Source organism: Lepidochelys kempii, chromosome 11 (assembly GCF_965140285.1).
Source record: "Lepidochelys kempii isolate rLepKem1 chromosome 11, rLepKem1.hap1, whole genome shotgun sequence".
NCBI lineage: Eukaryota > Metazoa > Chordata > Testudines > Cheloniidae > Lepidochelys > Lepidochelys kempii.
Genome location: NC_136390.1, coordinates 31,988,307 through 32,000,575, shown reverse-complemented (window position 1 = coordinate 32,000,575; position 12,269 = coordinate 31,988,307). Strand labels below are relative to the sequence as shown.

General features: G+C 42.6%; 1 protein-coding gene across 1 annotated transcript in view; it reads right to left on the bottom strand.

Moving 5' to 3' along the window:
• The window catches only part of PKP4 (plakophilin 4), a 242,698-nt gene that overhangs the window by 135,263 nt on the left and 95,166 nt on the right, over positions 1 to 12,269 (bottom strand). The window lies entirely within an intron of this gene.

The following is a 12,269-nucleotide window of genomic DNA, read 5'->3' as shown; positions in this document are numbered from 1 at the left end:
AGAAGGTTAAACCACAGCATTTTAGATTGTTATTACAAGCTAAAGAGATTTTCTATAGAAATTATACTCTGCAATCTGTACTTCATCAAGGGAAACAAACCATATTATAGGAAGAGACATTTTACTTGTATTTAGACAGCTTTGTAATCAAGCAAAGAGGCTGTATCTGAGCAATTGTACAGTATTTGCTAGTCAAATTCCATATCCATTGTGCATTCTTTAAATACGGAAACACTGTTTAAAAAGTGTTTAAGCATGCAAGTCAGACTATATAGAGGTGTTTTTTAAAAGGTAATTTATCAAATAACTGGTTTCAGAGTAACAGCCGTGTTAGTCTGTATTCGCAAAAAGAAAAGGAGGACTTGTGGCACCTTAGAGACTAACCAATTTATTTGAGCATAAGCTTTCATGATCTACAGCTCACTTAAGTGAGCTGTAGCTCACGAAAGCTTATGCTCAAATAAATTGGTTAGTCTCTAAGGTGCCACAAGTCCTCCTTTTCTTTTATCAAATAACTGTAGCTCTTTGAATGTATTTTATAGTGCCAGACTATATATAGTTCCATACCTTGCTGTGTGACCACAGAATCATTTGAATAGTAGTTGGTAGTTAGGGGATGCATACAACTATCTCAAGTTCCATGCAGGATGGGTATATATACACTGCTCCACTAACAGTCCCAAAGTACCTCTCCACTATTCGAAGGCCTATTTTTAGCTGGACTCTTAGGCAGAAGGAAAGGTCAGTCTGGTTCTGTGGAGGTAATATATTTCAATAAAAAGCATTATTACTGGGAAAACAAAAACAAAAAAATAGCTACTCACTTTCTCATAACAGTTGTTCTTTGAGGTGTGTTGCATATGTCCATTATATTGCAGGCAAATTGGCATCTCATGCCCAGGTGCTGGAAAGTTTTCCCTAGCAGTACCCATATGGGAGGCCCCACACACCCCAGGAACTTGTATGTTGAGTGGAGGGTGCAAAAGGGAGGATCACTCTAACCCCCTTCAGTTCCTTCAGACTGGAAAGCTGATGATAGCCTCCAAGGCATTGGGGAAGGAGGGTGCTTTGTGAATGGACAAATGCAACATCTCAAAGAACAACAGTTACAAGAAAGTGAGTAGCCATTTTGATTCTTTGAGTGCATGCATATGTCCATTAGACAGTAGGTGACTCCCAAGCAATTATCCTAGGTGTTAGGGCTCTGAGTGTCATCAGAAGAGGGTCTGTAGGATCCTCCTTCATTTGTGTCTTCTCTTGAAGCAGCAAACAGTGCATGTCTGGTGAACGTAGTACAGAAGACCATGTTGCTGCTCTGCAGATGTCCACAGTAGGAACTTGTGTCACAGATGTTGCTGAGGTCGAATGTGCCCTGGTTGAGGGTGCTGTCATCTTTTCAGGAGGTCCTACACCTCAGGAAGCATAACACAAAGTGATGCAGCTGGTGATTCATTTTGAGAGTCGCTATGCTGTAACTGGTTGATCTATCATATATGTTCTGCATATGAAACAAGCACTGGGAAGACACCCCAAAGGACTTTGTCCTATCCAAGTAAACAGGCAAAGTTCAACGCACATCTAGAGCGTGCAGTCTTCATTCATCCTTGTGAGCATGCAGCTTTGGAAAGAAAACCAGTAAGTATATAGACTGATTCAGATAGAAATCAGATATCACCTTTGAGAGGAACTTTGGGTGTGACCTAAACCAAACCATATCTTTGTAGAAATGGGGTAAAGCAGGTAAGTGACAAATGCATTTAGCTCTCCCAAACACTGAGGTGACAGCCACTATACCTTCACTGAGAGGTATAGAAGCGAGCAGGAAGCTAAAGGTTCAAAAGGATCATCAATAAGAGCAGACAACACTAAATTCAAATCCCAAGTTGGTGCTAGATCCCAGATAGGTGGGAACAACCCATTGAGACCTTTCAAAAACCCGGTCAGGATAGTGTTAGTAAAAACAGCTCTAACCTGGATTCAAGGGTAGAAATGCTAAAATAGCAGCGAGATGCACCCTAAATGAGCTGAGGGCTTGACCTGACTCCTTAAAATGCAAGAGATAGCAGAATTGTTTCAATTTTAGTTGAGTTGGGAACACATTATGGGAGGCTGCCCAAATGGATAAGTGCTTCCATTTGCTCAGGTAAGAAGTTTTTGTGAAAGAATTTCTGCTACTAAGGAGAACATTCTGGACTGCCACTGAGCAGTGTGCCTCCTCTGCATTTAGCCCCTGAGGAACTTTGCTGTGAGGTGCAGTACTTGAGGATTCAGGTGCAACACCCGCCCATCTTTCTGAATGATGAAGTCTATAGTTAGTGGCAACAGCAAGGGTTCTCGAGTAGACAGCTTGCATAGTTGGAGTACTATGGCTATCTGGGCCAGGATGGAGCTATAAGGATCCATCTGCCTCCATCTCATTTCAGCTTGAGAATGACCCTAGGAATCAGGGGCACTGGTAGATATACATACAACAAGTTCTTTTCCCATAGAAGCTGGAAAATGTCTGATATTGACCCAGGGCTGTGACCTTGCCTGGAATCGAACCAGGGACACTTCCTGTTCTGCTGAGCTGCAAACAGATCTACCACTGGAAATTCCCTATGAAGAATATCAAATCAAGAATTACTGTGTTGCGAGACCACTTGTGGTGTAAGTTGAAGGACTTGCACAGGCAATCCGCTTGGCCATTTTAAACACCCAGCAAGTAAGATGCCCTGAGACTGACCGAGCTCTATACTTATATTCTGCAGTTTGACTGCCTTCTGGCAGAGGATGTTTGACCTGGCACTTCTTTTACATGAACAAACAAGCACCGCTGTGGTGTTGTTGGTGACAGAATGGACAGTGTTGCCCTGAACACTAGGAGGGAGGTTGGAACTGCTGACACACACAAAATATTGCACACAACTCAAGAATATGTGTAACCTGGTCTCATGGACAATTCACGAACTTTAAGCCTGATGATCACCCTGATGTGCTTCTCACCCTAAGGCTGAAGAGTCCATTACCAAAGTCACAGAAAGGGAAGTTGGAGAGAAGGGAAATCCCCTGCACAGGTTGTCTTGGCTCATCCACCAGCCCAGAGATGGTAACACCACATCTGGGATGCACACTAGCTTGTTCAGATGGTGAATGTGAGAGCGATAGACTGACTTGAACTGTGCCCACACCACTGTGAGGTGCAGCCTGTCACAAGGGGTCTCATATGTACATGCAGTCATGTAACCCAGAAGTCAGAGGCAATTCTTCGCAGTGGTTTGTGGCTGGTCCTTGAGGGACGCACAAAGATCCCATATCATCTGAAATCTGGAAAGAGACAGAAAGGCTCAGGCAACATTTGAGTCCAGGACCACCTCAGTGAACTCTATTCTTCGTAGAGGTGATAACATTGACTTTTATTTGCTTATTTTCAGGCCCAGGATGCTGAACATGGAGTCTGATGGATAGCAGTCTCTACCTGGTGTTGGAGCGACCCTGAACTAACCAGTCATCTAGGTAAGAATACACATGGATGTCTCTCTGGTGGAGGCAGACTATTACCACTGCTATGCATCTGATAAAAAACTGTCAGCACGGATAAAAGGCCAAAAGGGCAGAACAGTGAATTGGCAATGATCTCCTAAGACAAACCTCAGGAACTTCCTGTGACCAAGATAGATCGCCACATGGAAGTAGGCATCTTGTAAATTGAGGGCAGAAAACCAGTGTCCTGGATGTAGGGAAGGGATAATCACAGCAAGGAACACCTTATGGAACTTGATTTTCTCGGTGTACTTTCTTGGTTCAGGTTTTGAAGGTCAAGAATGGGTCTGATGCCTTCTCTGGCTTTGGGTATTGGGAATAATCCCAATAAAGAGGAGGCACTTCTTCTGTAGTTCCCAAAGAATATAGAGTCTGCATTTGTCATAGTACAAACTCACGAGAGGGATGCCTGAGAGGGTCCTGAGGGCAGAGGGAGATTTTAAAGAAATTGCAGGGTATATCCAGATTTCACCGTGTTTGGCACCCATTTGTCTGAGGTCATGGCCTGCCATGCACATAGGAAATGGGAAAACCTGTCCCAGAAAGGTCCAGTAAGATCCAGGGTGGAAAGTATGCTGCCTTCATCTTAAGTGTCAAATCAACTGCTTCGAGATCTATGGATGTCTGGATGAGGAGACTGAGGAAGCAGAAGGCAAAAATCTCCTTCTCTGAGATCTTTTCTTTTGGCCTGGTCAGCAGGATGGAAGGGTTAATATTGCTGTCCAAACTGGAAGTATCCCCCCAAGTCCAACCTGTACCTCATCATGGTGGAAGGGGTGTAACATCTGAAGTAAGGCATAGCTCCAATGAGTAATCCCAACAAGGCTTGTCAGAAATATCGCCATGGGCGTTATGCAAGGTAGACAGATCCAAAGTGAATCCTGAAAATGATGGCTAACACAGGTGGCAAAGATGCAAGGCAGCAGTTGCACCTAGCTACCTGAGGTAAAGAAAGTCACTGAGAAAGACTCAACGGCTTGGGTCGCACAGCGTGAAGCCAGTACTGGTAGACCAGGAAAAGGGTCATGTAATTGCACCTCATCTCGACCGCTGGGATGAGACGAGGTATTTCCTGGGATAGTCGTTTGCCTTCTTTTTTTTTTTTTTTGACCTAGTACTCAGCACCGGGGTTAAAAACCCTGACTTACTTTCAGCTGCAGATGCCTTGTTGATGCCGTCTACCCTCGGTGCAAACATGACGCGTTCGTGCCAAAGCCCCCTTGGGACGCGTGTCCTCTGATGTCGGCAGACACATCTGCAGTACATTGTGACAGTGCATCCAATTGTATCTGGGATCTCCAACAGTCCACCAAAATTGCAACTTGGAATGTTGCAACTCTTCATAAAGTGGAATGATTTCATGTGTAATGCATGCAGATGTTTATGGTCACTTGGGTATACAAACTACTGGGGCCATTGTCTGCAGGCGGTGCCTTACAACAAGATGTTCCAGCGAATGCTGTTCTCCAGGTGGCTTGTAACATCCAGGATAAAATTCCACCAACCGAGATTTAGAGGCAGCCCAGAGGCAGACTCCCTATTACACGGATTCATCAAGTCATTTCTGATGTTGGATCCTCAGGCTGTCAAGCCTTTGCAGTTGTGCAGGAATGGACCAAATGGCGAACAATCACTATGGCTGACTGTCTGGCTAAGCAATAAAGAAGAAGAAGCTGGAAGTGAGGATGATATTTTGTCCTCTTCATAGCTGGAGTGTAAAGGCCCAAGGATTTTAAAACTGCTCTAGAGTTCTTTACAGCATGTAAAGCCTCACCTGTTTTGGATGAGAACCAACCACAGCCCTCGAAGGGAAGGTCCTCAGTTGTCTGTTGTACCTCTGTAGGAATTCCTGAGGACTGCAACCAGCAGGAACAGTGCATAGTCACTGCCATGGCTATAGTCCTGGTGCAGAATTTGCAGTGTGCAAGTAAGCCTGCAGAGCTAATCGAGAGTCCAGACTGCTCTCTGCAGCAAGGGACTGGAACTGCTCTCTGGAGCTTTCTGGTAATTTATTTATCAACTCAGTGACTGCTTCCAAGTTAGAATCATTGTACCGGGACATTAAGGCCTTGTGAGTGGCAATTCCGGCCATGTAAATTTTCTGTAGAATGAATCTTGCTTCCAAAAAGATCATACTTTTGGTATCTTTTTCTTTAGAGGCAGACTTATCCCAGCCTTGATGACTCCTTTTGTTCACATTGGCCACTACTAGTGAGCCCATCATAGCATGCAAATTAAACTGCTCAGACTCCGGAGACAGAACCTGATATTTACCTTCTATTTGGTCACAGCTGCATGGAGGAAGGGGTTTGCAGCAGTATCCTAAATAGGCTGCATAATGGCATGATTTATAGGCAGGGTTACTTTCCTGATATAGCCAGATGCAAAATATTAATCACTTTGTGGGTATTCTCCTCCACTAGCTCCGCTTGAGGTAAGTCCTGTAATTGTGAGTCTGCAGGTTGATTGGTACCAACCATCACAAGCCTCTCGGTACCAGCAGAAGAAGGTTCCCTCCTATGCATCTGCTCCCACGAAGTAATAGCAATATTGATCTGGATGCTGGGGGCATTCCCCAGGGCAGCATTTCTCAAACTAGGGGTCCCAACCCAAAAGGGAGTCGCAATGCTATTGTAGGGGGATCATAAGATCATGAAAAATATTACCAGGGAGAGGATGAGCTGGAGGGTGCGGGTACAGCAGCTGCTGCTCTTGGCCGCCTGGCTCTGAAGGCAACACTGCCACCACCAGCACAGAAGCAGAGGTGGCAATAGACCACCATGCCACCCTTACTTCTGCGCTGTTGCTGGTGGTGGCACAGCCTTCAGAGCTGGGGGCCTGGCCCGTGGCCGCTGCTCTCTAGCCTCTGAACTCTGAAGGCAGTGCTGCCGTCACCAGTGCAGAAGTAAGGGTGGCTATACCATGAGTATGCTCCTATGAGTATGTACAGTGGATCTAATTTGGCCAGTGAGGAGGCTGGTATGGTACCAGGCCCCAGTTGTGTTTGGCCCTACTCTCCTCAAATCTGCTTCACTGAATGTAAGAAAAGGACCTGAAGAAGCTTGGACTCTCAGTAGTGAGAAATTGAGAGCCAAAGATTCTGATGAAGAATGAATGAAAAAAGAAAAAAGTATTACTAGTAAGAAAATAAGCAGCAAGTTTGTTCGTTCGCAGGGAACACAGAACATTCCAACTACCAAGCTCGGACAGTAAGAAGGAACTGAAAGAGGGGAAAGGCAGCTCCATCCTTTATATCCTTGTGACATTCCAGGTACAATGTCACATTGTGTACAATTCAGACCAGTGGGGGGCTGTGTCACCCATGCCCTGCAACCTTGGGTGCCTTACAATGCCTTGCTGAAGCAGCTCCAACCGGGCCACTCACAAACAGCTTTCCAGCATACAGGCTCCACCCGGAGTGTAATTCCAGCCCGCCAGTTACACTCTGGCTCTCACCAGCCTTGGAAGGTGACCCCAACAGACCCTCAGTCCCAAATTTCCCCCCTCAAAATGCATGTCGTGTACTGCCCAGACCTCTCCTGGATAGTACAAACATATTAAGTCCATTATCCCAAAAGAAGTTACTAAGTGAATGAATACAAGTAAGAAGGCATAAGAGTCAGAAATAGTTACAAGAAAAATAAAGGTAAAATGCTTACTTGTGCCTAAGTTAAACTATATCAGATTCAAGCATACTTTCTCACTACATGCTTCCAGCAAGGTTACTGACCAAACTCTTCAGGTCAGGACCCCTCCCGCAAAGTCCAACAGCTGTTTTCTTTTGTCTTCTCAGATGCAGAGAATACGATGGGCAGAAAGAAAGAGAGGGGTGTCTGGGGGTGTTTGCCCCTTCCTTTTTATAGTTTCAGTCCCCTTTTTGAAAAACATTTCTAGTTGGGAACTCAGAGACAAAGAGAGTGTGTGTAAGGATGTTCCCTGCTGTTTCTTTTTCACCTGTTTGAGCTTCCTTTGTTTTCCCTTGCTGCTTGATGACTCTGTTTACTGCTAAAATGCAAACCAATGCAAACACACTCCTTTGTTTAACACAGGCCTGTTTGACCACTTTGGTGCCTCATGAGTTTTTGAACATGCACTTTTATCATCATACAGGGAAATCTTCTAACTTTACAACCATGTTGCCACGCATTTTATCAGGACACTACTGACAAGCAAATTATGAGTTTTCAAATGATATCTTACAAAGCATACATTGTACAAAGATTATTACAATAATGTATAGTGTGTGTATTCTGTCACAATCCTCCACACAGAGCATGAAGAGCTGGGGTGTGGCCACCCCTACAGGTGCCACTAGGACAAACTCTCCAGCACCAGTGCACAAGACACCTACAGCATAATGGAAATTATATGTAAGGATTCTAAGAAGAATTATCCCTTTTTCTTCTTTCATGAGATTGCTTCCATGAAGTTCCATTGTAGGAAACAAGCTAACAATAGCCTCTTTGATGAAGTGGGCTAAGGGGCCCACTCAGTTGAAAAGCATTGAAAAGCATGCAGTGCAACCAGATTGATGCAGTGTCAAGAGCAAATCAAGTTGTGAAGGTGTGAACCAAATTCCATGCAGCAACCTTACAGATTTCCAACAACTGCACATTACAGACAAATGACACAGAAACTATCATCCCCCTAGTAGAGTGAGACCCATTATCTACTTCATAACATAACTGAATGCACTATTATTCATTTAATTTTCTGTAGGCTGAGGTAGCGAGACATTTAGATTTTTTCCCCCCCTCAATGTCTAAGAAGAGTATGGCTGGCTTACTAAATATCTTTGTCTTCTCTAAATACTAGCAAATATCATTTTTATATTCAGGATGTGAAACTTCACTTACCCACTATGGCTATCAAATAACAACAGGAAACTGGACTGATTAAGATGAAAATCCAATGCAGTTTTGGTCAGAAATTTGCGGTGAGGTCTATTACCATCCTGACTTTGCAGAAAATGGTAAAGAACAGGTGGGATTCTAACTCAGACCTGCATGACTGAGGTAATGGCAACTAACAAGACTAAAAGATCCTTTGGGCTCATATGAAGAGTTTATATAATACCAAATTCAAATCCAAAGTATCAGAAGACTCACAAACAGGATGGTATATGTTTGTAAGACCTTTTAAAAATTATTTCTCCAGAGAATGGCCAAAATTATGGTCATTTTCACTGAGACACAGGGTAGGCAGAAATCACAGGATGTAAACTGTAACAGTTTGCAGAAACAGTACCTTGACAGCAGAAACATGAGAAAGTCTATATTAATCAGAACTGGATGAGATAGGATATAAGGCCTCTATCTTGACCGAACTTTTAATGCCTTCCATTTGCCAGTGTGACACTCTCTAGTGGTAGATTTTCCCTAAGATGACCACCTTGACTGCTTCAGGCACAGGTCAGACGTAAGACATCTTGACCAAGGAATCCAGTAGTCATTCTATCAGGTGCAGAGTCCCGAGGTCATCCTGCAATTTTGCTGGGACAGGAGATTTTGACTCAGGGGAATAGTGGCTAGATGATCTTTGGATGGGGTTAGAAGCTCAGGGAGAGAGGTTGGTTACCAGTAACTGTTTTTCTTCGGAGTGTAGCTTCTGCATATTCACACTTATGGAATCAGCAGCTTCTAGCATTAAGCTGTGGAACCTTTTGGAGACTGTATCATCTGAACCACTTGCCCTGCCTTTCCCCTTTTCTTCAAGGAAAATTCAGTTGGTATAAAATTGGGAGTGACCCCAACTGTCCTTCATTTTCTTTCCTAATTTTGGAACTCTTGATCTGAGACTCTGAAGAAGTGGAGAAGATAGGCAAGGAGTCTGAATATGCATCATAGACAACACGCTCTCAGGGAAGAACAGTTACAAATAAGTTTCAGAGTGGTAGCCGTGTTAGTCTGTATCAGCAAAAACAACGAGGAGTCCTTGTTGCACCTTAGAGACTAACAAATTTATTTCGGTATAAGCATCTGATGAAGTGGGCTTTAGCCCATGAAAGCTTAAGCCCAATTAAATTTGTTAGTCTCAAAGTGCCACAAGGACTCCTCGTTGTAGTTACTGATAAGTAACTTTTTTTAGTTTGATTGACTTCTGTATACTCCCACTTGTGAGAGATTGGCAAGTAGTCAGACGGTAGGGCAAGGAGCTGCAGGTGAAAAAGGGTGGCAAAACTATCAAAATGAACATCCGTTCTAGATCACAGGCCAAGAAAGTATTAGAAATTACTTAAGTTCACTCTCCCAGATCAGACCTCAATGAAGGACAAATTTTTGTTTCAAGCAATTACAGAGCTTCAAGTAATAGCTGTGCAAATTCTATTAAAAGGATAGTATGAAATCATCCAGTGGATGTTACCTTCAGATTAGCTGAATACCATTTATCATCTCCAGATAAGTGAAGTAAGAAAGAGAGAGACTTGGGGATCTCTGAAGATCCAACTGATTGCACAGAATAGAGAATTCACCTGTGAATGGCTGCTTCACCCAACTCGTAAGCAAATCAAGTGTGCCCACAAAGAGATATACAATGGTGGATGGACATTCTGCAAGGAACAAGAGGACAATATGGTGTGCTGTTTTCCCAAGCCAAGACATGAGACGTGACTATGATAGAATAATGTTCTGAAGTGCTGGTGTATAATTGGCACCTCTTCATGAGATACCTCACAGATTATAGACTACTGAAAGAGAAGACTGGCCAAGCACTGTTGGATATCATTCCTGACCTACCCAACAAAGGAAAACAGAGGGCAGAAGATTCTTGACGTGAACTGCTGGCTAGGTAAATGGTTTAAGGTAGAGTATTAATTCTGTAGAAGATTGGTCCACCTTCTCTGACGACAGGGGGTTGTACAGATTGGTTTCCCTTCTAATGAAATAGAGACAATCTCCTCAGGGATAGGCTGGCTAAAATAGTTAGGTGGGCATTAAACTAAACTCTTTAATCTAAACTAACTGAACTTCAAAAATGGGAAGGGTGACAAGAAGAAGCAAATAAGCACTCATTTAGCATGAAATCAAGATCTTAAGAAAAACATTAATCAAGACAACCAAGGAGGTGAAGAGAAGCAATTATTTAATTGCTATATACAATGCTAGGAGCCTGAGTAACAAACAAGAGGAATTGGAATTGCTTATTCAGGAGTATAAATTTGACCTATTTGATATTACTAAAACTTGGTGGGAAAAGTTGCATGTTTGGAATGTTAAAAACACCAGTTAGAACCTATTTAAGGAAAAATCAAGTAGGCAAACAGAGAGAGGAAATAGCAGTATGTCAAAAATGGTATTTCCTGTTTCCGAAGCGCTGACAAATCAAGTAAATGATCTCGAATGCTTGTGGATCAATGTTCTAACAGATAAAGCAGAAGATGGAATACTAATTGGTGTCTGCTACAGAGCACCAAATCACACTAGAGAACAGGATGACTGGAACCATAAGCACATACCTATGTGTGTGTGTGTGAGGTGGGGGAGTGGGCAGGGGGGCAGGAGCTACCTTATCAAGGGGAACTTCAATCAGAATAACATATGCTGGAGATACCTGCTACTAGTGTTAAAACATCCAGGGAATGTCTAAAAACTACTGTATTTTACTAGCTTATAGAGTGTTGTGTCCAATAGGGGGAATTCTATATTAGATTTCATATTGACAGATAAAGAAATTATAACAGAACTAAAAATTAGTGCTAGCTTAGAAACAAGTGATCGTGACTTGATCATGTGCAAATATATAAGTCCAGTGCTTTAAAAGGGCCATTTTCACAACACTGAAAACAATGATGAGATTTTTAAATCAACAGGCCAAAATAACTTGTATCCAGGAGTTTAAAAAAGCCAACAGTGATGAAGCCTTAGAACACTAGAGAAGTTATAAAGGACTGGAAGAAAGCTAATATTATGCCAATATTTTAAAAGGGTAAATGGGACAACCCAGGTAATTATAGACCTATAAGCCTGACATCTATCCAGGGCAAAGTAATGGAATGGCTGATATGAGACTTGATTAAGAAAGAATTAAAGGAAGATAATATAATAAATGCCAACCAACATGGTTTAAGGAAAGTAGATGATGTCAAACTAATTTTTTTTTTAAACACAACATTGGTTTGATTAAGGTTGATTAAGGTAATAATGATGATGTAATATATTTATACTTCTGTAAGACATGTGACTTGGTATCATATGCCATTTTGATTAAGAACCTAGAATGATACAAAATCAACAAGGCACACATTAAACAGACACGAAATCTGGGAGACTGGTAAATAATGAAGAGGATAGATTATATATACAGAGTGATCTGGATCACTTGGTAAGCTGTGCACCAACAATGAATGTGTATTTGAACACAGCCAAATGTGAAATTATACATCTAGGAACAAAGAATGCTGAAGTAATTTATTAATAAAAGATTAAGATTAAGATTTGTTCATACCAAAGGAGTTCTATGACTTAGCGAAACAGACCATACCGTGATCTCTCTGACAGCATGATCCTTGTTGAAGTGCCTCTTTTTCCTACTGAGAGACTGCTCGGAACTATTGCCACTAAGGAACTTGCCTACATGCATGGTAAGCTACTGCATGGTAAGCCAGGCGTGAATCTACAGATTGTTCAGTAACATCCCTTGTGGACATTGCTACGTGCACTGAAATGTCCCTGAGGGTGGTTTGGCTTACTACTTTGAAAACACAGTAAGCCAAAAGCTGTGCTCTGGGACTTTCAGGGCACTAAAGC